The sequence below is a fragment of the Carica papaya genome, chromosome 5 (assembly GCF_054855325.1).
Source record: "Carica papaya isolate Zhongbai chromosome 5, ASM5485532v1, whole genome shotgun sequence".
Classification (NCBI taxonomy): Eukaryota; Viridiplantae; Streptophyta; class Magnoliopsida; order Brassicales; family Caricaceae; genus Carica; species Carica papaya.
This window is the reverse complement of record NC_142313.1, coordinates 29,930,775-29,954,682: the sequence shown is the minus strand read 5'-3', so window position 1 is coordinate 29,954,682 and position 23,908 is coordinate 29,930,775. Positions and strand designations below refer to the sequence as shown.

Genomic DNA, 23,908 nt, shown 5'->3' with positions numbered 1-23,908 from the left:
TAGGTGCAACACGAGTACTTCACAAGAAAATAGGTCAAATATAAGGACTTCGTAGGAGGTAACCCATGCTAGTACTACTCTCGCCTAAGCACCCTTACCTACGGATTTCTGATAGAATCCGTTGCATTAGTGCTGGTATGATCGCACCTGTTTCATTTCGCGCTGCAAATACATAAACTCCTTATCCTTTCTTCCCCCTCTCGTTATTTGTTTCCTTGTGCATGCGCACTGAACCTCCCGTTCTCATTTTAATATCAAGTAAAATGGTACAGCGCCGTGACTCACATTTGCGAATAAATCTACGGACCATAATTAAAGTCGCGCATAACGTCGAATGGCACATCTGAAAAAAAGAAAATGGGTGCAACACGAGAACTTCCCAGGAGGTAACCCATCATTGTACTACTTTCGCCAAAGCACACTTCACTGCGGAGTTCTGATGGGATCCGGTGCATTTGTGCTGGTGTGACCGCACCTGTTTAATTTCGTTCTGAAAATACATACACTCCTTCTTCCCTCCCCCCCTTCCATCATTTGTTTCCTTGTGCATTCACACTGCACCTCTCCTTCTCGTTCTAATATCAATTAAAATGCCCCTGATTCTTGACTCACATTTGCGTATAAGCCAGCGGACCATAGTTCCAGTTGCGCGTAACGTCGAACGACCCATCTAAAAAAAAAATTGTTGCGATAGAAGGACTTCCCAAGAGACCACCCATCCGAGTATTAATCTCGCCCAAGTACACTTAACTGCAGAGTTTTGATGGGATCTAGTGCATTAGTGCAGGTATGATGCCACTTGTTTAATTTTGCGCTTCAAATACATACACTCTTTCTCTTTTCTTCCTCCTCCCGTCATTTGTTTCCTTGTGCGTGCGCACTGCACCTCCCGTACTTGTTTTAATATCAAGTAAAATTCCACGGCACCGTGACTCATATTTGCGAATAAACCTGCGGACCATAAATCAAGTCACGCGTAACGTCGAACGACACATCTGAAAAAAGGAAAAAGGGTGAAACACGAGAACTTCCCAGGAGGTAACCCATCATTGTACTACTTTCGCCAAAGCAAACTTAACTGCAGAGTTATGATGGGATCCAATGCATTAGTGCTGGTATGATGCCACTTGTTTAATTTTGCGCTTCAAATACATACACTCCTTCTCTTTTCTTCCTCCTCCCGTCATTTGTTTCCTTGTGCGTGCGCATTGCACCTCCCGTACTCGTTCTAATATCAAGTAAAATGCCACGGCGCCGTGACTCACATTTGCGAATAAACCTGCAGACCATAAATCAAGTCGCGCGTAACGTCGAAAGAATCATCTGCAAAAAGATGGGTGCAACACGAGGACCTCCCAAGAAAATGGGTGAAATATAAGGACTTCGCAGGAGGTCACCCATCCGAGTACTTTTCTCGCCCAAGCACCCTTAACTGCGGAGTTCTGATAGAATCCGTTGCATTAGTGCTCGTATGATCCATCATGTTTCATTCTGCACTGCAAATACATACACTCTTTCTCCTCCCATCCCCTCTCCCGTCATTTGTTTCCTTGTGCGTGCACTCTGCATCACTGTTGCTGGTTCTAATATCAAGTAATATGACCCGGCACTGTGACTCACTTTTGCAAATGAACCAGCGGTTCATAATTCCATTCGCGCGTAACGTCGAACAACCCATCCGAAAAAAAATAGGTGCACCACGAGGGCTTCCCAAGTGGTCACCCATCCGAGTATTACTCTCGCCCAAGCACACTTAACTGTGGAGTTCTGATGGGATCCGGGGCTTTAGTGCTGGTATGATTGCATAAGTTTAATTTTGCGCTGCAAATACATACACTCCTTCTCCTTTCTTCCCCCTCCCGTCATTTGTTTCCTTGTGCGTTCACACTTCACCTCTCATTTTCGTTCTAATATCGATTAAAATGCCCCTGCTTCTTGACTCACATTTGCGTATAAACCAGCGGACCCTAGTTCCAGACGCGCGTAACGTCGAACGACCCGTCTGAAAAAAAGTTGGCGCGACACGAGGACTTCCCAGGAGGTCACCCATCCGAGTACTAATCTCGCCCAATCACACTTAACTGCGGAGTTCTTATAGGATCCGGTGCATTAGTGCTGGTATGATCGCACCCGTTTAATTCTGGGCTGCAAATACATAAACTCATTCTCCTTTCATCCCCCTCCCGTCATTTGTTTCCTTGTGCGTGCGCACTGCACCTCCCGTGCTCGTTCTAATATCAAGTAAAATGCTACGGTGCCGTGACTCACATTTGTGAATAAACTTGAGGACCATAATTAAAGTCGCGCGTATCGTCGAAAGAATCATCTGCAAAAAAATAGGTGCAACACGAGGACTTCCTAAGAAAATGGGTGAAATATAAGGACTTCGCAGGAGGTAACCCATGCTAGAACTACTCTTGCCCAAGCACCCTTACCTACGGAGTTCTGATAGAATCCGTTGCATTAGTGCTGGTATGATCGCACCTGTTTCATTTCGTACTGAAAATACATACACTCCTTCTCCTTCCCTCCCCCTCCCATCATTTGTTTCCTTGTACGTTCACACTTCACCTCTCATTCTCGTTCTAATATCGATTAAACTGCCCCTGCTTCTTGAATCACATTTGCGTATAAACCAGCGGACCCTAGTTCTAGTTGCGCGTAACTTCGAACGACCCGTCTGAAAAAAAATTGGTGCGACACGAGGACTTCCCAGGAGGTCACCCATCCGAGTACTACTCTCACCCAAGCACACTTTACTCCGGAGTTCTGATGGGATCCGGTGCATTAGTAATGGTATGATCGCACCCGTTTAATTCCGCGCTGCAAATACATAAACTCATTCTCCTTTCTTCCCCCTCCCGTCATTTGTTTCCTTGTGCGTGCGCACTGCACCTCCAGTGCTCGTTCTAATATCAAGTAAAATGCTATGGTGCCATGACTCACATTTGCGAATAAACCTGATGACCATAATTCAAGTCGCACGTAACGTCGAAAGAATCATCTGCAAAAAAATGGGTGCAACACGAGGACTTTCTAAGAAAATAAGTGAAATATAAGGACTTCGCATGAGGTCACCCATCCTAGTGCTACTCTCGCTCAAGCACCCTTAACTTGAAGAGTTCTGATAGAATTCGTTGTATTGGTGCTGGTTTGATCGCTCATGTTTCATTCTGCGCTGCAAATACATACACTCTTTCTCCCTCCGTCCCCCCTCCCGTCATTTGTTTCCTTGTGCGTGCACTCTGCATCTCTCCTTCTCGTTCTATCTCTTTTCTTCCCCCTCCCGTCATTTGTTTCCTTGTGCGTTCACACTTCACCTCTCATTCTCGTTCTAATATCGATTAAAATACCCTTGCTTCTTGACTCACATTTGCGTATAAACCAGCGGATCCTAGTTCCAAACGCGCGTAACGTTGAACGACCAGTCTGAAAAAAAATTGGTGCGACACGAGGACTTCCCAGGAGGTCACCCATCCGAGTATTAATCTCGCCCAAGCACACTTCACTGCGGAGTTCTGATAAGATCCGGTACATTTGTGCTGGTATGATCACACCTGTTTAATTTTGCGCTGCAAATACATAAACTCATTCCCCTTTCTTCTCCCTCCCGTCATTTGTTTCCTTGTGCGTGCGCACTACACCTCCCGTTCTCGTTCTAATATCAAGTAAAATACTACAGCGCCGTGACTCACATTTGCGAATAAACCTAAGGACCATAATTCAAGTCGCGCGTAACGTCGAAAGAATCATCTGTAAAAAAATGGGTGCAACACGAGGACTTCACAAGAAAATGGGTGAAATATAAGGACTTCGTAGGAGGTAACCCATGCTTGTACAACTCTCGCCCAAGCACCCTTACCTACGGAGTTCTGATAGAATCCATTGCATTAGTGCTGGTATGATCGCACCTGTTTCATTTCGTGCTGAAAATACATACACTCCTTCTCCTTCCCTCCCCCTCTCATCAATTGTTTCCTTGTGCGTTCACACTGCACCTCTCCTTCTCGTTCTAATATTGATTAAAATGCCCCTGCTTCTTGACTCACAATTGCGTATAAACCAGTGCACCCCAGTTCCAGTCGAGCGTAACGTCGAACGACCGGTCTGAAAAAAAATTGGTGCGACATGAGGACTTCCCAGGAGGTCACCCATATGAGTACTTCTCTCGCCCAAGCACACTTAACTGCAGAGTTCTGACGGGATCCGGTGCATTAGTGCTAGTATGATCGCACCTATTTAATTCCGCGCTGCAAATACATAAACTCATTCCCCTTTCTTCCCCCTCCCGTCATTTGTATCCTTGTGCGTGCGCACTGCACCTCCTGTTCTCATTCTAATATCAAGTAAAATACTACAGCACCGTGACTCACATCTACGAATAAACCATAGGACTATAATTCAAGTCGCGCGTTACGTCGAAAGAATTATCTGCAAAAAAATGGGTACAACACGAGGACTTCACAAGAAAATAAGTGAAATATAAGGATTTCGCAGGAGGTAACCCATGCTAGTACTACTCTCGCCTACGCACCCTTACCTACGGAGTTCTGATAGAATCCGTTGCATTAGTGCTGGTATGATCGCACCTGTTTCATTTCGCACTGCAAATACATAGACTCATTCTCCTTTCTTCGCCCTCCCGTCATTTGTTTCCTAGTGCGTGCGCACTGCACCTCTCGTTCTCGTTCAAATATGAAGTAAAATGCCACGGCGCCGTGACTCACATTTGCGAATAAATCTGCGGACCATAATTAAAGTCGCGCGTAACGTCGAACGGCACATCTGAAAAAAAGAAAATGGGTGTAACACGAGAACTTCCCAGGAAGTAACCCATCATTGTACTACTTTCGCCAAAGCACACTTAACTGCGGAGTTCTGATGGGATCCGGTGCATTTATGCTGGTATGATCGCACCTCTTTAATTTCGCGCTGCAAATACATAAACTCCTTCTCCTTTCTTCCCCATCCCGTCATTTGTTTCCTTGTGCGTGCGCACTACACCTCTCGTTCTCGTTCAAATATCAGGTAAAATGCCACGGTGCCGTGACTCACTTTTGCGAATAGACCTGAGGACCATAATTCAAGTCGCGTATAACGTCGAAAGAATCATCTGGAAAAAAATGGGTGCAACACGAGAACTTCCCAGGAGGTAACCCATCATTATACTACTTTCGCCAAAGCACACTTAACTGCGTAGTTCTGATGGGATCCGGTGCATTTGTGCTGGTGTGACCGCACCTGTTTAATTTCGTGCTGAAAATACATACACTCCTTCTTCCCTCCCCACCTCCCATCATTTGTTTCCTTGTGCGTGCACTATGCATATCTCTTTCTCGTTCTAATATCAAGTAATATGCCCCGGCACCGTGACTCACCTTTGCAAATGAACCAGCGGTTTATAATTCCATTTGCGCGTAACGTCGAAAATCCCATCCGAAAAAAAATAGGTGCAACACGAGGGCTTCCTAAGTGGTCACCCATCTGAGTACTACTCTCACCCAAGCACACTTAACTGCAGAGTTCTGATGGGATCCGGTGCATTAGTGCTGGTATGATCGAACCTGTTTAATTTCGCGCTGTAAATACATAAACTCCTTCTCCTTTCTTCCCCCTCCCGTCATTTCTTTCCTTGTGCGTGCGCACTGCACCTCTCGTTCTCGTTCAAATATCAAGTAAAATGCCACGGCGTCGTGACTCACATTTGCGAATAAATCTACGGACCATAATTAAAGTCGCACGTAACGTCGAACGGCACATCTGAAAAAAGAAAATGGGTGCAACACGAGAACTTCCCAGGAGGTAACCCATCATTGTACGACTTTCGCCAAAGCACACTTAACAGAGGAGTTCTGATGGGATCCAGTGCATTTGTGCTGGTACGATCGCACCCGTTTAATTCCGCGCTGCAAATACATAAACTCCTTCTCCTTTCTTGCCCCTCCCGTCATTTGTTTCCTTGTGCGTGCGCACTGCACCTCCCGTGCTCGTTCTACTATCAAGTAAAATGCTACGGTACCGTGACTCACATTTGCGAATAAACCTGAGGACCACAATTCAAGTCGCGCGTATCGTCGAAAGAATCATCTGCAAAAAAATGGGTGGAACACGAGAACTTCCTAAGAAAATGGGTGAATTATAAGGACTTCGCAGGAGGTCACCCATCCTAGTGCTTCTCTCGTCCAAGCACCCTTAACTAGCGGAGTTCTGATAGAATTCGTTGCATTGGTGCTGGAATGATTGCTCATGTTTCATTCTGCGCTGCAAATACATACACTTTTTCTCCCTCCATCCCCCATCCCGTCATTTGTTTCCTTGTGCGTGCACTATGCATCTCTCTTTCTCGTTATAATATCAATTAAAATGTCCCTGCTTCTTGACTCACAATTGCGTATAAACGAGTGGACCCTAGTTCCAGTCGCGAGTAACGTCGAACGACCCGTCTGAAAAAAAAAATTAGTGCGACACGAGGACTTCCCAGGAGGTCACCCATCCGAGTACTACTCTCGCGCAAGCACTCTTAACTGCGGAGTTCTGATGGGATCCGGTGCATTAGTGCTGGTATGATCGCAACTATTTATTTTTGCGCTGCAAATACATAAACTCCTTCTCCTTTCTTCCCCCTCCCGTCATTTGTTTTCTTGTGCGTGCGCACTGTACCTCTCGTTCTCGTTCAAATATCAAGAAAAATGCCACGGCGCCGTGACTCACATTTGCGAATAAATCTGCGGACCATAATTAAAGTCGCGCGTAACGTCGAAAGAATCATCTGCAAAAAAATGGGTGCAACACGAGGACTTCACAAGAAAATTGGTGAAATATAAGGACTTCGCAGGAGGTAACCCATGCTAGTACTACTCTCGCCCAAGTACCCTTACCTACGGAGTTCTGATAGAATCTGTTTCATTAGTACTGGAATGATCGCACCTGTTTCATTTCGCGCTGCAAAAACATACTCCTTCTCCTTTCTTCCCCCTCCCGTCATTTGTTTCCTTGTGCGTGCGCACTACACCTCTCGTTCTCGTTCAAATATCAAGTAAAATGCCACGGCGTCGTGACTCACATTTACGAATAAATCTGCGGACCATAATTAAAGTCACGCGTAACGTCGAACGGCACATCTGAAAAAAAAAATGGGTGCAACACGAGAACTTCCCAGGAGGTAACCCATCATTGTGCTACTTTCGCCAAAGCACACTTAACTGCGGAGTTCTGATGGGATCCGGTGCATTTGTGCTGGTGTGACCGCACCTGTTTAATTTCGTGCTGAAAATACTTACACTCCTTCTTCCCTCCCCCCTCCCATCATTTGTTTCCTTGTGCGTGCACTCTGCATCTCTCTTTCTCGTTCTAATATCAAGTAATATGCCCCGGCACCGTGACTAACCTTTGCAAATTAACCAGCGGTTTATAATTCCATTCGTGCGTAACGTCGAAAAACCCATCCGAAAAAAAAATATGTGCAACACGAGGGCTTCCAAAGTGGTCACCCATCCGAGTACAACTCTCGCCCAAGCACACTTAACTGCAGAGTTCTCATGGGATCCGGTGCATTACTGCTGGTATGATCGAACCTGTTAAATTTCGCGCTGCAAATACATAAACTCCTTCTCCTTTCTTCCCCCTCCCGTCATTTCTTTCCTTGTGCGTGCGCACTGCACCTCTCGTTCTCGTTCAAATATCAAGTAAAATGCCACGGCGCCGTGACTCACATTTGCGAATAAATCTGCGGACCATAATTAAAGTCGCGCGTAACGTCGAACGACACATCTGAAAAAAAGAAAATGGGTGCAACACGAGAACTTCCCAGGAGGTAACCCATCATTGTACTACTTTCGCCAAAGCACACTTAACTGCGGAGTTCTGATGGGATCCGGTGCATTTGTGCTGGTGTGACCGCACCTGTTTAATTTCGTGCTGAAAATACATACACTCCTTCTTCCCTCCCCCCCTCCCATCATATGTTTCCTTGTGCGTTCACATTGCGCCTCTCCTTCTCGTTCTAATATCGATTAAAATGCCCCTAATTCTGGACTCACATTTGCGTATAAACTAGTGGACCATAGTTCCAGTCGCGCGTAACGTCGAACGACCCGTCTGAAAAAAAATTAGTGCGACACGAGGACTTCCCATGAGGTCACCCATCCGAGTACTACTCACGCCCAAGCACACTTAACTGCAGAGTTCTGATGGGATCCAGTGCATTAGTGCTGGTATGATCGCACCCGTTTAATTCCGCGCTGCAAATACATAAACTCCTTCTCCTTTCTTTCCCCTCTCGTCATTTGTTTCCTTGTGCGTGCGCACTGCACCTCCCGTGCTCGTTCTAATTTTAAGTAAAATACTATGGTGCCGTGACTCACATTTGCGTATAAACCTGAGGACCATAATTCAAGTCGCGCGTATCGTCGAAAGAAAGAATCATCTGCAAAAAAATGGGTGCAACACGAGGACTTCCTAAGAAAATTGGTGAAATATAAGGACTTTGCAGGAGGTCACCCATCCTAGTGCTACTCTCGCCCAAGCACCCTTAACTTGCGGAGTTTTGATAGAATCCGTCGCATTGGTGCTGGTATGATTGCTCATGTTTCATTCTGCGCTGCAAATACATACACTTTTTCTCCCTCCATCCCCCCTCCCGTCATTTGTTTCCTTGTGCGTGCACTCTGCATCTCTCCTTCTCGTTCTAATATCGATTAAAATGCCCCTGCTTCTTGACTCACATTTGCGTATGAACCAGGGGACCCTAGTTCCAATCGCGCGTAACGTCGAACGACCCGTCTAAAAAAGAATTAGTGCGACAAGAGGACTTCCCAGGAGGTCACCCATCCGAGTATTACTCTCGCTGAATCACACTTAACTGCGGAGTTCTAATGGGATCCGGGCATTAGTGCTAGTATGATCGCACATTTCTAATTTCGCGCTGCGAATACATAAACTCCTTCTCCTTTCTTCCCCTTCCCGTCATTTGTTTCCTAGTGCGTGCGCACTGCACCTCTCGTTCTCGTTCAAATATCAAGTAAAATGCCACGGCGCCGTGACTCACATTTGCGAATAAATCTGCGGACCATAATTAAAGTCGCGCGTAACGTCGAACGACACATCTGAAAAAAAAAAATAGGTGTAACACGAGAACTTCCCAGGAGGTAACCCATCATTGTACTACTTTCGCCAAAGCACACTTAACTGCGGAGTTCTGATGGGATTCGGTGCATTTATGCTGGTATGATCGCACCTCTTTAATTTCGCGCTGCAAATACATAAACTCCTTCTCCTTTCTTCCCCATCCCGTCATTTGTTCCTTGTGCGTGCGCACTGCACCTCCCGTTCTCGTTCAAATATCAGGTAAAATGCCACGGTGCCGTGACTCACATTTGCAAATAAATCTGCGGACCATAATTAAAGTCGCGCGTAACGTCGAACGGCACATCTGAAAAAAAGAAAATGGGTGCAACACGAGAACCTCCCAGAAGGTAACCCATCATTGTACTACTTTCGCCAAAGCACACTTAACTGCGGAGTTCTGATGGGATCCGGTGCATTTGTGCTGGTGTGACCGCACCTGTTTAATTTCGTGCTGAAAATACATACACTCCTTCTTCCCTCCCCCCCTCCCATCATTTGTTTCCTTGTGCGTTCACACTGCACCTCTCCTTCTCGTTCTAATATCGATTAAAATGCCCCTGATTCTTGACTCACATTTGCGTATAAACCAGCGGACCATAGTTCCAGTCGCGCGTAACGTCGAACGACCTATCTGAAAAAAATTGTTGCGATACGAGGACTTCCAAAGAGGTCACCCATCCGAGTACAACTCTCGACCAAGCACACTTAACCGCAGATTTCTGATGGGATCCAGTGCATTAGTGCTGGTATGATGCCACTTGTTTAATTTTGCACTTCAAATACATACACTCCTTCTCTTTTCTTCTTCATCCCGTCATTTGTTTCTTTGTGCGTGCGCACTGCACCTCCTGTACTCGTTCTAATATCAAGTAAAATGCCACGGCGCCGTGACTCACATTTGCGAATAAACTTGCGGACCATAAATCAAGTCGCGCGTAACGTCGAAAGAATCATATGCAAAAAGATGGGTGCAACACGAGGACCTCCCAAGAAATTGGGTGAAATATAAGGACTTCGCAGAAGGTCATCCATCCGAGTACATTTCTCGCCCAAGCACCCTTAACTGCGGAGTTCTGATAGCATCCGTTGCATTAGTGCTGGTATGATCCCTCATGTTTCATTCTGCACTGCAAATACATACACTCTTTCTCCTCCCATCCCCCCTCCCGTCATTTGTTTCCTTGTGCGTGTACTCTGCATCTCTCTTTCTCATTCTAATATCAAGTAATATGCCCCGGCACCGTGACTCACCTTTGCAAATGAACCAGCGGTTTATAATTCTATTCTCGCGTAACTTCGAAAAACCAATCCGAAAAAAAATAGGTGCAACACGAGGGCTTCCCAAGTGGTCACCCATCCGAATGCTACTCTCGCCCGAGCACACTTAACTGCGGAGTTCTGATAGAATTCGTTGCATTAGTGCTGGTATGATCGAACCTGTTTAATTTCGCGCAGCAAATACATACACTCCTTCTCCTTTCTTCCCCCTCCCGTCATTTGTTTCCTTGTGCGTTCACACTTCACCTCTCATTCCCGTTCTAATATCGATTAAAATGCCCCTGCTTCTTGACTCATATTTGCGTATAAACCAGCGGACCCTAGTTCCAGTCGCGCGTAACGTCGAACGACCCGTCTGAAAAAAAATTGGTGTGACACGAGGACTTCCCAGGAGGTCACCCATCCGAGTACTACTCTCGCCCAAGCACACTTAACTGCGGAGTTCTGATGGGATCCGGTGCATTAGTGCTGGTATGATCGCACTCGTTTAATTTCGCGCTGCAAATGCATAAATTCTTTCTCCTTTCTTCCCCCTCCCGTCATTTGTTTCCTTGTGCGTGCGCACTGCACCTCCCGTGCTCGTTCTAATATTAAGTAAAATGCTACGGTGTCGTGACTCACATTGGCGAATAAACCTGAGGACCATAATTCAAGTCGCGCGTAACGTCGAAAGAATCATCTGCAAAAAAATGGGTGCAACACGAGGACTTCCTAAGAAAATAGGTTTTAATATAAGGACTTCGCATGAGGTCACCCATCCTAGTGCTACTCTCGCCTAAGCACCCTTAACTTGCGGAGTTCTGATAGACTCCGTTGCATTGGTGCTGGTATGATCGCTCATGTTTCATTCTGCGCTGCAAATACATACACCCTTTCTCCCTCCATCCCCTCTCCCGTCATTTGTTTCCTTGTGCGTGCACTCTGCATCTCTCCTTCTTGTTCTAATATCAAGTAAAATGCCCTGGCATCGTGACTCACCTTTGCGAATGAACCAGCGGTATATAATTGCATTCGCGCGTAACGTCGAACGATCCATCCGAAAAAAAATGGGTGCAACACGAGGACTTCCCAAGAGGTCACCAATCCGAGTACTACTCCCGCCCAAGCACACTTAACTGCTAAGTTCTGATGGGATATGGTGCATTAGTGCTGGTATGATGGCACCTATTTAATTTCGCGCTGCAAATACGTACACTCCTTCTCCTTTCTTCCCCTTCCCGTCATTTGTTTCCTTATGCGTGTGCACTGCACCTCTCGTTCTCGTATAAATATCAAGTAAAATGCCACGGCGCAGTGACTCACATTTTCGAATAAATCTGCGGACTATAATTAAAGTCGCGCGTAACGTCGAATGGCACATCTGAAAAAAAAAATGGGTGCAACACGAGAACTTCCCAGGAGGTAACCCATCCTTGTACTACTTTCGCCAAAGCACACTTAACTGCGGAGTTCTGATGGGATCCAGTATATTTGTGCTGGTGTGATAGCACCTGTTTAATTTCGTGCTGAAAATACATACACTCCTTCTCCTTCCCTCCCCCCTCCCATCATTTGTTTCCTTGTGCGTTCACACTACACCTCTTTTTCTCGTTCTAATATCGATTAATATGCCCCTGCTTCTTGACTCACATTTGCGTATAAACAAGTGGACCATAGTTCCAGTTGCGCGTAACGTCGAACGACTCGTCTGAAAAAAAATTTGTGCGACACGAGAACTTCCCAGAAGTTCACCCATCCGAGTACTACTCTCGCCCAAGCACACTTAACTGTAGAGTTATGATGGGATCCGTTGCATTAGTGCTGGTATGATCGCACCCGTTTAATTTCGCGCTGCAAATACATAAACTCCTTCTCCTTTCTTCCCCCTCCCGTCATTTGTTTCCTTGTGCGTGCGCACTGTACCTCCCGTGCTCATTTTAATATCAAGTAAAATGTTATGACGCCGTGACTCACATTTGCGAATAAACCTGATGACCAAAATTCAAGTCGCGCGTAAAGTCGAAAGAATCATCTGCAAAAAAATGGGTGCAACACAAGAACTTCCCAAGTGGTCACCCATCCGAGTACTACTCTCGCCCAAGCATACTTAACTGCAGAGTTATGATGGGATCGGTTGTATTAGTGCTAGTATGATCGCACCTATTTAATTTCGCGCTGCAAATACATAAACTCCTTCTCCTTTCTTCCCCCTCCCGTCATTTGTTTCCTTGTGCGTGAACTCTGCATCTCTCTTTCTCGTTCTAATATCAAATAATATGCCTCGGCAACGTGACTCACCTTTGCAAATGAACCAGTGGTTTATAATTCCATTCGCGCGTAACGTCGAACAACCCATCCGAATAAAATTGGTGCAACACTAGGGCTTCCCAAGTGGTCACCCATCCGAGTACTACTCTCGCCCAAGCACACTTAACTGCGGAGTTCAGATGGGATCCAAAGCTTTAGGGCTGGTATGATCGCACCTATTTAATTTCGCACTGCAAATACATACACTCATTCTCCTTTCTTCCCCCTCCCGTCATTTGTTTCCTTTTGCGTTCACACTTCACCTCTCATTCTCGTTCTAATATCGATTAAAATGCCCCTGCTTCTTCACTCACATTTGCGTATAAACCAGCGGACCCTAGTTCCAGACGCGCGTAACGTCGAACGACCCGTCTGAAAAAAATTGGTGCGACACGAGGACTTCCCAGGAGGTCAGCCATCCGAGTACTAATCTCGCCCAAGCACACATAACTGCGGAGTTCTGATGGGATCCGGTGCATTAGTGCTGGTATGATCGCACCTGTTTAATTTCGCGCTGCAAATACATAAACTCATTCGCCTTTCTTCCCCCTCCCGTCATTTGTTTCCTTGTGCGTGCGCACTGCACCTCCCGTTCTCATTCTAATATCAAGTAAAATGCCACGGCGTCGTGACTCACATTTGCGAATAAACATGAGGACCATAATTCAAGTCGCGCGTAACGTCGAAATAATCATTTGCAAAAAAATGGGTGCAACACAAGGACTTCACAAGAAAATGGGTGAAATATAAGGACTTCGCAGGAGGTAACCCATGCTAGTACTACTCTCGCCCAAGCACCCTTTCCTACGGAGTTCTGATAGAATCTGTTGCATTAGTGCTGGTATGATCGCACCTGTTTCATTTCGTGCTGAGAATACATACACTCCTTCTTCTTCCCTCCCCCTCCCATCAATTGTTTCCTTGTGCGTTCACACTGCACCTCTCCTTCTCGTTCTAATATCGATTAAAATACCCCTGCTTCTTGACTCACATTTGCGTATAAACCAGCGGACTCTAGTTCCAGTCGAACGACCCATCTGAAAAAAAATTGTTGCGATACGAGGACTTCCCAAGAGGTCACCCATCCGAGTACTACTCTCGCCCATGCACACTTAACTGCAGAGTTCTGATGGGATCCAGTGCATTAGTGCTGGTATGATGCCACCTGTTTAGTTTTGCGCTTCAAATACATACACTCCTTCTCTTTTGTTCCTCATCCCGTCATTTGTTTCCTTGTGCGTGCGCACTACACCTCCCGTACTCGTTCAAATATCAAGTAAAATGCCACGGCGCCGTGACTCACATTTGCGAATAAACCTGCGAACCATAAATCAAGTCGCGCGTAACGTCGAAAGAATCATCTGCAAAAAGATGGGTGCAACACGAGGACCTCCCAAGAAAATGGGTGAAATATAAGGACTTCGCAGGAGGTAACCCATGCTAGTACTACTCTCGCCCAAGCACCCTTTCCTACGGAGTTCTGATAGAATCTGTTGCATTAGTGCTGGTATGATCGCACCTGTTTCATTTCGTGCTGAGAATACATACACTCCTTCTTCTTCCCTCCCCCTCCCATCAATTGTTTCCTTGTGCGTTCACACTGCACCTCTCCTTCTCGTTCTAATATCGATTAAAATACCCCTGCTTCTTGACTCACATTTGCGTATAAACCAGCGGACTCTAGTTCCAGTCGAACGACCCATCTGAAAAAAAATTGTTGCGATACGAGGACTTCCCAAGAGGTCACCCATCCGAGTACTACTCTCGCCCATGCACACTTAACTGCAGAGTTCTGATGGGATCCAGTGCATTAGTGCTGGTATGATGCCACTTGTTTAGTTTTGCGCTTCAAATACATACACTCCTTCTCTTTTGTTCCTCATCCCGTCATTTGTTTCCTTGTGCGTGCGCACTACACCTCCCGTACTCGTTCAAATATCAAGTAAAATGCCACGGCGCCGTGACTCACATTTGCGAATAAACCTGCGAACCATAAATCAAGTCGCGCGTAACGTCGAAAGAATCATCTGCAAAAAGATGGGTGCAACACGAGGACCTCCCAAGAAAATGGGTGAAATATAAGGACTTCGCAGGAGGTAACCCATGCTAGTACTACTCTCGCCCAAGCACCCTTTCCTACGGAGTTCTGATAGAATCTGTTGCATTAGTGCTGGTATGATCGCACCTGTTTCATTTCGTGCTGAGAATACATACACTCCTTCTTCTTCCCTCCCCCTCCCATCAATTGTTTCCTTGTGCGTTCACACTGCACCTCTCCTTCTCGTTCTAATATCGATTAAAATACCCCTGCTTCTTGACTCACATTTGCGTATAAACCAGCGGACTCTAGTTCCAGTCGAACGACCCATCTGAAAAAAAATTGTTGCGATACGAGGACTTCCCAAGAGGTCACCCATCCGAGTACTACTCTCGCCCATGCACACTTAACTGCAGAGTTCTGATGGGATCCAGTGCATTAGTGCTGGTATGATGCCACTTGTTTAGTTTTGCGCTTCAAATACATACACTCCTTCTCTTTTGTTCCTCATCCCGTCATTTGTTTCCTTGTGCGTGCGCACTACACCTCCCGTACTCGTTCAAATATCAAGTAAAATGCCACGGCGCCGTGACTCACATTTGCGAATAAACCTGCGAACCATAAATCAAGTCGCGCGTAACGTCGAAAGAATCATCTGCAAAAAGATGGGTGCAACACGAGGACCTCCCAAGAAAATGGGTGAAATATAAGGACTTCGCAGGAGGTAACCCATGCTAGTACTACTCTCGCCCAAGCACCCTTTCCTACGGAGTTCTGATAGAATCTGTTGCATTAGTGCTGGTATGATCGCACCTGTTTCATTTCGTGCTGAGAATACATACACTCCTTCTTCTTCCCTCCCCCTCCCATCAATTGTTTCCTTGTGCGTTCACACTGCACCTCTCCTTCTCGTTCTAATATCGATTAAAATACCCCTGCTTCTTGACTCACATTTGCGTATAAACCAGCGGACTCTAGTTCCAGTCGAACGACCCATCTGAAAAAAAATTGTTGCGATACGAGGACTTCCCAAGAGGTCACCCATCCGAGTACTACTCTCGCCCATGCACACTTAACTGCAGAGTTCTGATGGGATCCAGTGCATTAGTGCTGGTATGATGCCACTTGTTTAGTTTTGCGCTTCAAATACATACACTCCTTCTCTTTTGTTCCTCATCCCGTCATTTGTTTCCTTGTGCGTGCGCACTACACCTCCCGTACTCGTTCAAATATCAAGTAAAATGCCACGGCGCCGTGACTCACATTTGCGAATAAACCTGCGAACCATAAATCAAGTCGCGCGTAACGTCGAAAGAATCATCTGCAAAAAGATGGGTGCAACACGAGGACCTCCCAAGAAAATGGGTGAAATATAAGGACTTCGCAGGAGGTAACCCATGCTAGTACTACTCTCGCCCAAGCACCCTTTCCTACGGAGTTCTGATAGAATCTGTTGCATTAGTGCTGGTATGATCGCACCTGTTTCATTTCGTGCTGAGAATACATACACTCCTTCTTCTTCCCTCCCCCTCCCATCAATTGTTTCCTTGTGCGTTCACACTGCACCTCTCCTTCTCGTTCTAATATCGATTAAAATACCCCTGCTTCTTGACTCACATTTGCGTATAAACCAGCGGACTCTAGTTCCAGTCGAACGACCCATCTGAAAAAAAATTGTTGCGATACGAGGACTTCCCAAGAGGTCACCCATCCGAGTACTACTCTCGCCCATGCACACTTAACTGCAGAGTTCTGATGGGATCCAGTGCATTAGTGCTGGTATGATGCCACTTGTTTAGTTTTGCGCTTCAAATACATACACTCCTTCTCTTTTGTTCCTCATCCCGTCATTTGTTTCCTTGTGCGTGCGCACTACACCTCCCGTACTCGTTCTAATATCAAGTAAAATGCCACGGCGCCGTGACTCACATTTGCGAATAAACCTGCGGACCATAAATCAAGTTGCGCGTATCGTCGAAAGAATCATCTGCAAAAAAATGGGTGCAACACGAGGACTTCCTAAGAAAATGGGTGAAATATAAAGACTTCGCAGGAGGTCACCCATCCTAGTGCTACTCTCGCCCAAACACCCTTAACTTGCGGAGTTCTGATAGAATCCGTTGCATTGGTGCTGGTATGATTGCTCATGTTTCATTCTGCGCTGCAAATACTTACACTTTTTCTCCCTCCACCCCCCCTCCCATTATTTGTTTCATTGTGCGTGCACTCTGCATCTCTCCTTCTCGTTCTAATATCGATTAAAATGCCCCTGCTTCTTGACTCACATTTGCATATAAACCAGTGGCCCCTAGTTCCAGTCGCGCGTAACGTCGAACGACCCGTCTGAAAAAAAAAATTAGTGCGACGCGAGGACTTCCCAGGAGGTCACCCATCCGAGTACTACTCTCGCCCAAGCACACTTAACTGCGGAGTTCTGATGGAATACGGTGCATTAGTGCTGGTTTGATCGCACCGGCTTAATTTTGTGCTGCAAATATATAAACTACTTCTCCGTTCTTCCCCATCCCATCATTTGTTTCGTTGTGCGTGCGCACTGCACCTCTCGTTCTCGTTCAAATATCAAGTAAAATGCCACATCGCCGTGACTCACATTTGTGAATAAATCTGCGGACCATAATTAAAGTCGCGCGTAACGTCAAACGGCACATCTGAAAAAAAGAAAATGGGTGCAACTCGAGAACTTCCCAGGAGGTAACCCATCATTGTACTACTTTCGTCAAAACACACTTAACTGCGGAGTTCTCATGGGATCCGGTGCATTTGTGCTGGTGTGACCGCACCTGTTTAATTTCGTTCTGAAAATACATACACTCATTCTTCCCTCCCCCCCTTCCATCATTTGTTTCCTTGTGCGTTCACACGGCACCTCTCCTTCTCGTTCTAATATCGATTAAAATGCCCCTGATTCTTGACTCACATTTGCGTATAAATCAGCGGACCATAGTTCCAGTCGCGCGTAACGTCGAACGACCCATCTGAAAAAAAATTGTTGCGATACGAGGACTTCCCAAGAGGTCACCCATCCGAGTACTACTCTCGCCCAAGCACGCTTAACTGCAGAGTTCTGATGGGATCCAGTGCATTAGTGCGGGTATGATGCCACTTGTTTAATTTTGCGCTTCAAATACATACACTCCTTCTCTTTCCTTCCTCCTCCCGTCATTTGTTTCCTTGTGCGTGCGCACTGCACCTCCCGTACTCGTTCTAATATCAAGTAAAATGCCACGGCGCCGTGACTCACATTTGCGAATAAACCTGCGGACCATAAATCAAGTCGCGCATAAAGTCGAAAGAATCATCTGCAAAAAGATGGGTGCAACACGAGAACTTCCTAGGAGGTAACCCATCATTGTACTACTTTTGCCAAAGCACACTTAACTGCGGAGTTCTGATGGGATCCGGTGCATTTGTGCTGGTGTGACCGCACATGTTTAATTTCGTGCCGAAAATACATACACTCCTTCTTCCCTCCCCCCCTCCCATCATTTGTTTCGTTGTGCGTTCACACTGCACCTCTCCTTCTCGTTCTAATATCGATTAAAATGCCCCTGATTCTTGACTCACATTTGCGTATAAACCAGCTGACCATAGTTCCAGTTGCGTGTAATGTCGAACGACCCATCTAAAAAAAAATTGTTGCGATACAAGGACTTCCCAAGAGGTCACCCATCCGAGTACTATTCTTTCCCAAGCACACTAAACAGCAGAGTTCTGATGGGATCCAGTGCATTAGTGCTGGTATGATGCCACTTGTTTACTTTTGCGCTTCAAATGCCTACACTCCTTTTCTTTTCTTCCTCATCCCGTCATTTGTTTCCTTGTGCGTGCGCACTGCACCTCCCGTACTCGTTCTAATATCAAGTAAAATGCCACGGCGCCGTGACTCACATTTGCGAATAAACCTGCGGACCATAAATCAAGTCGCGCATAACGTTGAAAGAATCATCTGCAAAAAGACGGGTGCAACACGAGGACCTCCCAAGAAAATGGGTGAAATATAAGGACTTCGCAGGAGGTCACCCATCCGAGTACATTTTTCGCCCAAGCACCCTTAACTGCAGAGTTCTGATAGAATCCGTTGCATTAGTGCTGGTATGATCCCTCATGTTTCATTCTGCACTGCAAATACATACACTCTTTCTCCTTCTATCCCCCCTCCCGTCATTTGTTTCCTTGTGCGTGTACTCTGCATCTCTCTTTCTCGTTCTAATATCAAGTAATATACCCCGGCACCGTGACTCACCTTTGCAAATGAACCAGCGGTTTATAATTCCATTCGCGCGTAACGTCGAACAACCCATCCGAAAAAAAAATAGGTGCACCACGAGGGCTTCCCAGGTGGTGACCCATCCGAGTACTACTCTCGCCCAAACACACTTAACTGCGGCGTTCTGATGGGATCTGAAGCTTTAGTGCTGGTGTGATCGCACCCGTTTAATTCCGCGCTGCAAATACATAAACTCCTTCTCCTTTCTTCCTCCTCCCTTCATTTGTTTCCTTGTGCGTGCGCACTGCACCTCCTGTGCTCGTTCTAATATCAAGTAAAATGTTGCGGTGCCGTGACTCACATTTGCGAATAAACCCGAGGACCAGAATTCAAGTCGCGCGTAACGTCGAAAGAATCATCTGCAAAAAAATGGGTGCAACACGAGAATTTTCTAAGAAAATAGGTGAAATATAAGGACTTCGCAGGAGGTCACCCATCCGAGTACTTTTCTCGCCCAAGCACCCTTAACTGTGGAGTTCTGATAGAATCCGTTGCATTAGTGCTGGTATGATCCCTTATGTTTCATTATGCACTGCAAATACATACACTCTTTCTCCTTTCATCCCCCCTCTTGTCATTTGTTTCCTTGTGTGTGCACTCTGCATCTCTCTTTCTCGTTCTAATATCAAGTAATATACCCCGGCACTATGACTCACCTTTGTAAATGAACCAGCGGTTTATAATTCCATTCGCGCGTAACGTCGAACAACCCATCCAAAGAAAAATAGGTGCAACACGAGGGCTTCCCAAGTGGTCACCCATCCGAGTACTACCCTCCCCTAAGCACACTTAACTGCCGAGTTCTGATGGGATCCGGAGCATTAGTGCTGGTATGATCGCACCTGTTTAATTTCGCGCTGCAAATACATACACTCTTTCCCCTTTCTTCCTCATCTCGTTCTAATATCGATTAAAATGCCCCTGCTTCTTGACTCACATTTGCGTATAAACCAGTGGATCCTAGTTCCAGACGCGAGTAACGTCGAACGACCCGTCTGAAAAAAAATTTGTGCGACACTAGGACTTCCCAAGAGGTCACCCATCTGAGTACTAATCTCGCCCATGCACACTTAACTGCAGAGTTCTGATGGGATCCGGTGCATTAATGCTGGTATGATCACACCTGTTTAATTTTGCGCTGCAAATACATAAACTCATTCCCCTTTCTTCCCCCTCCCGTCATTTGTTTTCTTGTGCGTGCGCACTGCACCTCTCGTTCTCGTTCAAATATCAAGTAAAATGCCACGGCGCCTTGACTCACATTTGCGAAAAAACCTTAGGACCATAATTAAAGTCGCGCGTAACGTCGAACAGCACATCTGAAAAAAAGAAAATGGGTGGAACACGAGAACTTCCCAGGGGGTAACCCATCATTGTACTACTTTCGCCAAAGCACACTTAACTGCGGAGTTCTGATGGGATTCGGTGCATTTGTGCTGGTGTGACCGCACCTGTTTAATTTCGTGCTGAAAATACATACACTCCTTCTTCCCTCCCCCCCTTCCATCATTTGTTTCCTTGTGCGTTCACACTGCACCTCTCCTTCTCGTTCTAATATCGATTAAAATGCCCCTGATTCTTGACTCACATTTGCGTATAAATCAGCGGACCATAGTTCCAGTCGCGCGTAACGTCGAACGACCCATCTGAAAAAAAATTGTTGCGATACGAGGACTTCCCAAGAGGTCACCCATCCGAGTACTACTCTCGCCCAAGCACGCTTAACTGCAGAGTTCTGATGGGATCCAGTGCATTAGTGCTGGTATGATGCCACTTGTTTAATTTTGCGCTTCAAATACATACACTCATTCTCTTTTCTTCCTCCTCCCGTCATTTGTTTCCTTGTGCGTGCGCACTGCACCTCCCGTACTCGTTCTAATATCGAGTAAAATGCCACGGCGCCGTGACTCACATTTGCGAATAAACCTGCGGACCATAAATCAAGTCGCGCATAAAGTCGAAAGAATCATCTGCAAAAAGATGGGTGCAACACGAGGACCTCCCAAGAAAATGGGTGAAATAAAAGGACTTCGCAGGAGGTCACCCATCCGAGTACTTTTCTCGCCCAAGCACCCTTAACTGCGGAGTTCTGATAGAATCTGTTGCATTAGTGCTGGTATGATCCCTCACGTTTCATTCCACACTGCAAATACATACACTCTTTCTCCTTCCATCCCCCCTCCCGTCATTTCTTTCCTTATTCGTGCGCACTGCACCTCTCGTTCTCGTTCAAATATCAAGTAAAATGCCACGGCGCCGTGACTCACCTTTGCAAATGAACCAGCGGTTTATAATTCCATTTGCGCGTAACGTCGAACAACCCATCCGAAAAAAAATAGGTGCAACACAAGGGCTTCCCAAGTGGTCACCCATCCGAGTACTACCCTCCCCTAAGCACACTTAACTGCGGAGTTCTGATGGGATCCGGAGCATTATTGCTGGTATGATCGCACCTGTTTAATTTCGCGCTGCAAATACATACACTCCTTCTCCTTTATTCCCCATCCCGTCAATTGTTTCCTTGTGCGTTCACACTGCACCTCTCATTCTCGTTCTAATATCGATTAAAATGCCCGTGCTTTTTGACTCACATTTGCGTATAAACCAGCGTACCCAAGTTCCAGACGAGCGTAACGTCGAACGACCAGTCTGAAAAAAAATTTGTGCAACACGAGGACTTCCCAGGAGGTCACCCATCCAAGTATTAATCTCGCCCAAGCACACTTCACTGCGGAGTTCTGATGGGATCCGGTGCATTAGTGCTGGTATGATCACACCTGTTTAATTTCGCGCTGCAAATACATAAACTCATTCCCCTTTCTTCCCCCTCTCGTCATTTGTTTCCTTGTGCGTGCGCACTGCACCTCCCGTTCACGTTCTAATATCAAGTAAAAAGCTACAGCGCCGTGACTCACATTTGCGAATAAACCAGTGGACCCTAGTTCCAGTCGCGCGTAACGTCGAACGACCTGTCTGAAAAAAAAATTAGTGCGACGCGAGGACTTCCCAGGAGGTCACCCATCCGAGTACTACTCTCGCCCAAGCACACTTAACTGCGGAGTTCTGATGGAATACGGTGCATTAGTGCTGGTTTGATCGCAACGGCTTAATTTTGCGCTGCAAATAGATAAACTACTTCTCCGTTCTTCCCCATCCCATCATTTGTTTCCTTGTGCGTTCACACAGCACCTCTCGTTCTCGTTCAAATATCAAGTAAAATGCCACGGCGCCGTGACTCACATTTGCGAATAAATCTGCGGACCATAATTAAAGTCGCGCGTAACGTCGAACGACACATCTGAAAAAAAGAAAATGGGTGCGACACGAGAACTTCCCAGGAGGTAACCCATCATTGTACTACTTTCGCCAAAGCACACTTAACTGCGGAGTTCTGATGGGTTCCGGTGCATTTGTGCTGGTGTGACCGCACCTGTTTAATTTCGTGCTGAAAATACATGCACTCCTTCTTCCCTCCCCCCCTCCCATCATTTGTTTCCTTGTGCGTTCACACTGCACCTCTCCTTATCGTTCTAAAATCGATTAAAATGCCCCTGATTCTTGACTAACATTTGCGTATAAACGAGCGGACCATAGTTCCAATCACGCGTAACGTCGAACGACCCATCTGAAAAAAAATTGTTGCGATACGAGGACTTCCCAAGAGGTCACCCATCCGAGAACTACTCTCGCCCAAGCACATTTAACTGCAGGGTTCTGATGGGATCCAGTGCATTATCGCTGGTATGATGCCACTTGTTTAATTTTGCGCTTCAAATAGATACACTCCTCGTTTCTTCCTCATCCCGTCATTTGTTTCCTTGTGCGTGCGCACTGCACCTCCCGTACTTGTTCTAATATCAAGTAAAATGCCACGGCGCCGTGACTCACATTTGCGAATAAACCTGCGGACCATAAATCAAGTCGCGCGTAACGTCGAAAGAATCATCTACAAAAAGATGGGTGCAACACGAGTACCTCCCAAGAAAATGGGCGAAATATAAGGACTTCGCAGGAGGTCACCCATCCGAGTACTTTTCTCGCCCAAGCACCCTTAACAGCGGAGTTCTGATAGAATCCGTTGTATTAGTGCTGGTATGATCCCTCATGTTTCATTCTGCACTGCAAATACATACACTATTTCTCCTCCCATCCCCCCTCCCGTCATTTGTTTCCTTGTGCGTGCACTCTTCATCTCGCTTTCTCGTTCTAATATCAAGTAATATGCCCCGGCACCGTGACTCATCTTTGCAAATGAACCAGCGGTTTATAATTCCCTTCGCGCGTAACGTCGAACAATCCATCCGAAAAAAAATAGGTACAACACGAGGGCTTCCCAGGTGGTCACCCATCCGAGTACTACTCTCGCCCAAGCACACTTAACTGCGGAGTTCTGATGGAATACGGTGCATTAGTGCTGGTTTGATCGCAACGGCTTAATTTTGCGCTGCAAATAGATAAACTACTTCTCCGTTCTTCCCCATCCCATCATTTGTTTCCTTGTGCGTGCGCACTGCACCTCTCGTTCTCGTTCAAATATCAAGTAAAATACCACATCGCCGTGACTCACATTTGCGAATAAATCTGAGGACCATAATTAAAGTCGCGCGTAACGTCAAACGGCACATCTGAAAAAAAGAAAATGGGTGCAACTCGAGAACTTCCCAGGAGGTAACCCATCATTGTACTACTTTCGTCAAAACACACTTAACTGCGGAGTTCTGATGGGATCCGGTGCATTTGTGCTGGTGTGACCGCACCTGTTTAATTTCGTTCTGAAAATACATACACTCCTTCTTCCCTCCCCCCCTTCCATCATTTGTTTCCTTATGCGTTCACACTGCACCTCTCCTTCTCGTTCTAATATCGATTAAAATGCCCCTGATTCTTGACTC

At 46.2% G+C, this 23,908-nt stretch overlaps 1 non-coding gene and 44 pseudogenes across 1 annotated transcript; all 45 read right to left on the bottom strand.

Moving 5' to 3' along the window:
* Positions 1–358: 358 nt before the first annotated feature.
* On the bottom strand, positions 359–477 carry LOC148261869 (5S ribosomal RNA; annotated as a pseudogene).
* A 1,212-nt stretch (positions 478–1,689) lies between these two features.
* LOC148261868 (5S ribosomal RNA) lies at positions 1,690–1,808 on the bottom strand (annotated as a pseudogene).
* Positions 1,809–2,013: 205 nt separating this feature from the next.
* LOC148261867 (5S ribosomal RNA) lies at positions 2,014–2,132 on the bottom strand (annotated as a pseudogene).
* A 559-nt stretch (positions 2,133–2,691) lies between these two features.
* LOC148261866 (5S ribosomal RNA) lies at positions 2,692–2,810 on the bottom strand (annotated as a pseudogene).
* Positions 2,811–3,440: 630 nt separating this feature from the next.
* Positions 3,441–3,559, bottom strand: LOC148261865 (5S ribosomal RNA; annotated as a pseudogene).
* A 559-nt stretch (positions 3,560–4,118) lies between these two features.
* LOC148261864 (5S ribosomal RNA) lies at positions 4,119–4,237 on the bottom strand (annotated as a pseudogene).
* Positions 4,238–4,800: 563 nt separating this feature from the next.
* LOC148261863 (5S ribosomal RNA) lies at positions 4,801–4,919 on the bottom strand (annotated as a pseudogene).
* Positions 4,920–5,124: 205 nt separating this feature from the next.
* LOC148261862 (5S ribosomal RNA) lies at positions 5,125–5,243 on the bottom strand (annotated as a pseudogene).
* A 204-nt stretch (positions 5,244–5,447) lies between these two features.
* On the bottom strand, positions 5,448–5,566 carry LOC148261861 (5S ribosomal RNA; annotated as a pseudogene).
* A 208-nt stretch (positions 5,567–5,774) lies between these two features.
* On the bottom strand, positions 5,775–5,893 carry LOC148261860 (5S ribosomal RNA; annotated as a pseudogene).
* A 563-nt stretch (positions 5,894–6,456) lies between these two features.
* Positions 6,457–6,575, bottom strand: LOC148261859 (5S ribosomal RNA; annotated as a pseudogene).
* A 559-nt stretch (positions 6,576–7,134) lies between these two features.
* Positions 7,135–7,253, bottom strand: LOC148261858 (5S ribosomal RNA; annotated as a pseudogene).
* Positions 7,254–7,457: 204 nt separating this feature from the next.
* Positions 7,458–7,576, bottom strand: LOC148261857 (5S ribosomal RNA; annotated as a pseudogene).
* Positions 7,577–7,785: 209 nt separating this feature from the next.
* Positions 7,786–7,904, bottom strand: LOC148261856 (5S ribosomal RNA; annotated as a pseudogene).
* Positions 7,905–8,108: 204 nt separating this feature from the next.
* Positions 8,109–8,227, bottom strand: LOC148261855 (5S ribosomal RNA). The gene has a single exon (XR_015820602.1). It is a non-coding gene; the product is annotated as a 5S ribosomal RNA (ribosomal RNA).
* Positions 8,228–9,118: 891 nt separating this feature from the next.
* On the bottom strand, positions 9,119–9,237 carry LOC148261854 (5S ribosomal RNA; annotated as a pseudogene).
* Positions 9,238–9,445: 208 nt separating this feature from the next.
* LOC148261853 (5S ribosomal RNA) lies at positions 9,446–9,564 on the bottom strand (annotated as a pseudogene).
* An 882-nt stretch (positions 9,565–10,446) lies between these two features.
* Positions 10,447–10,565, bottom strand: LOC148261852 (5S ribosomal RNA; annotated as a pseudogene).
* A 205-nt stretch (positions 10,566–10,770) lies between these two features.
* LOC148261851 (5S ribosomal RNA) lies at positions 10,771–10,889 on the bottom strand (annotated as a pseudogene).
* A 562-nt stretch (positions 10,890–11,451) lies between these two features.
* LOC148261850 (5S ribosomal RNA) lies at positions 11,452–11,570 on the bottom strand (annotated as a pseudogene).
* A 207-nt stretch (positions 11,571–11,777) lies between these two features.
* On the bottom strand, positions 11,778–11,896 carry LOC148261849 (5S ribosomal RNA; annotated as a pseudogene).
* Positions 11,897–12,102: 206 nt separating this feature from the next.
* Positions 12,103–12,221, bottom strand: LOC148261848 (5S ribosomal RNA; annotated as a pseudogene).
* A 205-nt stretch (positions 12,222–12,426) lies between these two features.
* On the bottom strand, positions 12,427–12,545 carry LOC148261847 (5S ribosomal RNA; annotated as a pseudogene).
* Positions 12,546–12,749: 204 nt separating this feature from the next.
* LOC148261846 (5S ribosomal RNA) lies at positions 12,750–12,868 on the bottom strand (annotated as a pseudogene).
* A 204-nt stretch (positions 12,869–13,072) lies between these two features.
* On the bottom strand, positions 13,073–13,191 carry LOC148261845 (5S ribosomal RNA; annotated as a pseudogene).
* Positions 13,192–13,738: 547 nt separating this feature from the next.
* On the bottom strand, positions 13,739–13,856 carry LOC148261844 (5S ribosomal RNA; annotated as a pseudogene).
* A 548-nt stretch (positions 13,857–14,404) lies between these two features.
* On the bottom strand, positions 14,405–14,522 carry LOC148261843 (5S ribosomal RNA; annotated as a pseudogene).
* Positions 14,523–15,070: 548 nt separating this feature from the next.
* On the bottom strand, positions 15,071–15,188 carry LOC148261842 (5S ribosomal RNA; annotated as a pseudogene).
* Positions 15,189–15,736: 548 nt separating this feature from the next.
* LOC148261841 (5S ribosomal RNA) lies at positions 15,737–15,854 on the bottom strand (annotated as a pseudogene).
* A 548-nt stretch (positions 15,855–16,402) lies between these two features.
* On the bottom strand, positions 16,403–16,520 carry LOC148261840 (5S ribosomal RNA; annotated as a pseudogene).
* Positions 16,521–17,084: 564 nt separating this feature from the next.
* Positions 17,085–17,203, bottom strand: LOC148261839 (5S ribosomal RNA; annotated as a pseudogene).
* A 209-nt stretch (positions 17,204–17,412) lies between these two features.
* On the bottom strand, positions 17,413–17,531 carry LOC148261838 (5S ribosomal RNA; annotated as a pseudogene).
* A 204-nt stretch (positions 17,532–17,735) lies between these two features.
* LOC148261837 (5S ribosomal RNA) lies at positions 17,736–17,853 on the bottom strand (annotated as a pseudogene).
* Positions 17,854–18,059: 206 nt separating this feature from the next.
* Positions 18,060–18,178, bottom strand: LOC148261836 (5S ribosomal RNA; annotated as a pseudogene).
* An 884-nt stretch (positions 18,179–19,062) lies between these two features.
* On the bottom strand, positions 19,063–19,181 carry LOC148261835 (5S ribosomal RNA; annotated as a pseudogene).
* Positions 19,182–19,741: 560 nt separating this feature from the next.
* LOC148261834 (5S ribosomal RNA) lies at positions 19,742–19,860 on the bottom strand (annotated as a pseudogene).
* Positions 19,861–20,022: 162 nt separating this feature from the next.
* Positions 20,023–20,141, bottom strand: LOC148261833 (5S ribosomal RNA; annotated as a pseudogene).
* Positions 20,142–20,350: 209 nt separating this feature from the next.
* On the bottom strand, positions 20,351–20,469 carry LOC148261832 (5S ribosomal RNA; annotated as a pseudogene).
* A 204-nt stretch (positions 20,470–20,673) lies between these two features.
* LOC148261831 (5S ribosomal RNA) lies at positions 20,674–20,791 on the bottom strand (annotated as a pseudogene).
* A 561-nt stretch (positions 20,792–21,352) lies between these two features.
* LOC148261830 (5S ribosomal RNA) lies at positions 21,353–21,471 on the bottom strand (annotated as a pseudogene).
* A 205-nt stretch (positions 21,472–21,676) lies between these two features.
* On the bottom strand, positions 21,677–21,795 carry LOC148261829 (5S ribosomal RNA; annotated as a pseudogene).
* A 206-nt stretch (positions 21,796–22,001) lies between these two features.
* Positions 22,002–22,120, bottom strand: LOC148261828 (5S ribosomal RNA; annotated as a pseudogene).
* Positions 22,121–22,329: 209 nt separating this feature from the next.
* LOC148261827 (5S ribosomal RNA) lies at positions 22,330–22,448 on the bottom strand (annotated as a pseudogene).
* An 880-nt stretch (positions 22,449–23,328) lies between these two features.
* On the bottom strand, positions 23,329–23,447 carry LOC148261826 (5S ribosomal RNA; annotated as a pseudogene).
* Positions 23,448–23,656: 209 nt separating this feature from the next.
* On the bottom strand, positions 23,657–23,775 carry LOC148261825 (5S ribosomal RNA; annotated as a pseudogene).
* Positions 23,776–23,908: the final 133 nt, after the last annotated feature.